The sequence below is a fragment of the Nicotiana attenuata genome, unplaced genomic scaffold (assembly GCF_001879085.1).
Source record: "Nicotiana attenuata strain UT unplaced genomic scaffold, NIATTr2, whole genome shotgun sequence".
In the NCBI taxonomy this organism is placed as follows: Eukaryota; Viridiplantae; Streptophyta; class Magnoliopsida; order Solanales; family Solanaceae; genus Nicotiana; species Nicotiana attenuata.
In genome coordinates this window covers 34051-36120 of record NW_017672307.1, presented here as the reverse complement: position 1 = coordinate 36120, position 2070 = coordinate 34051, and positions in this window count along the sequence as shown.

Here is a 2070-nt window from a genome sequence, read left to right as displayed (position 1 = left end):
TACTATCTATGAAGTTGCTATATTTTATAATCTTGCTGAAAAAGTTTTTGTGTATGTCATTTGATAACGCTTCTAACAACAATGCTGCTATTACAATATTAAAATTGCATCTACACCCACCACTTCCTGAAATTAATGTTTTTTTAGTAGTGATCAAGTCATACTGGTTTTCACAGATAGATGTATGCTGTTCTGTTTCATCATAATGATGATTACTGGAATCTGTTTACAATGTATCTCTAGGTTTTATGGCTTTTTCTTGCCCCCAACATAAACTTCGGTATTTAAAGCAATTTTAAGGTTGCCTTTTAAAAAGCACTATATATAAAAGGAAAGAGAGTTACTTAGGTGTAACACCTCGTAACGTACGAAGAGGAGGAGACTAGACTTGGTACAATAAACTGTAATTTTAATATTGTGTATCTAGAAGGCTTCTTAGAGACCCAAATCAATCACCTTCACAATGCGGTAAAAAGTTTCTAAAGAATCTTTCAAAAGGAGAAAGAGCGTTGTCTGCATACAATGTTTTTGGATTTAGAAGATTCTTAGAGATTAAAACTTATACATAATGAGCAGGGTATCTATTCTTGCGAATATAAAATAGCCACGAGAAAGTNCCTGAGAAACCTGGAGGGCTGACTGGAAAGGCCTGGAAGGCTGACCCATATCATAAGAATCCCTGCCCCCAGATGAGGCACCACTGAACCGACCTGTATGATGGGGTCTCTTGTCTGTTCTATGACCACCCCCCTGTGGCAGAACCATCTCGATCCTCCAGGCCACATTGGCCGCCTCCTGAAAAGTAATATCACTCCCCGCCTCTCTGGCCATCTGAAGACGAATAGGCTGGATCAAACCATCAATAAATGTCCTCACCCTCTCCCTCTCAGTGGGGAGTATGACAAGGGCATGGGGAGCTTGATCGATAAACCTGGTCTCATACTGAGTGACTATCATAGACCCCTGCTGGAGGCGCTCAAACTGCCTTCGATAAGCATCCCTCTGAGTAACGGGGAGAAACTTCTCCAGAAACAATTCTGAAAACTGATCCCAGGTCAAGGACGGCGACCCTGCTGGTCTGGCTAAACAGAAATCCCTCCACCAAGTCTTGGCGGATCCAGATAGACGAAAAGCTGCAAAATCAACTCCATTGGACTCCACAATGCCCATGTTCCGAAGAACCTCGTGGCAGCTATATAAGAAATCCTGGGGGTCCTCAGAAGAAGCTCCGCTGAATGTAGCAGTGAAGAGCTTGGTGAACCTGTCCAGCCTCCACAAAGCATCTGCAGACATAGCCGCTCCATCACCGGCCTGTGCAACTACCCCCGGCTGAACTGCCGCAGCTGGCTGACCCGGTTGAATCTGAGTCTGGGGAGCTACCTGCTCTGGAGTACGTGCAGAAGGAGTCTGGGCTCCTCCTCCCGCCTGGGAAGTGGCTGGTGCTACAGGAAGCAATCCTGCTCGGGTGACACTCTCCATGAAGCCCACCAACCGGACCAAAGCGTCCTGAAGAACTAGGATAGCAATAAACCCCTCTGGGACCTGAGCTGGGCCCACCTGAATCGCTTCAGCTGGGGCAGGAACCTCCTCCTCAAGGTCAACCTGGGGCTCCGCCACTGGTACTGCTTCTTGGGGTTGAGCACTGCCCCTACCTCGGCCCCTAGCATGGCCACGTCCTCTGCCCCTAGCGGGAGCTGTCTGGGGCTCGGACTGATGATCGGTAGATGAGGAAGCGCGTGTTCTCGCCATCTGCGAAAGAACAGAGTAGAAATTCAATCAGCATTTAGAAACCAAACCGCACGACGAGAAAGAACAAATGAGAGATTTTTCCTAACACAATAGCCTCTGGGGAACAAGTACAGACGTCTCCGTACCGACACCCCAGACTCTACTGAGTTTGTCCGTGAGTTGTGAGACCTATGTAACCTAGTGCTCTGATACCAACTTGTCACGACCCGGATTTTCCGCCATCGGGATCGTGACGACGCCTACTCGTGGTAGCTAGGCAAGCCAACTTATTTACCTTTCATTAATAATTAAATCTGTTAACAATCTATAGCATCAATAAGA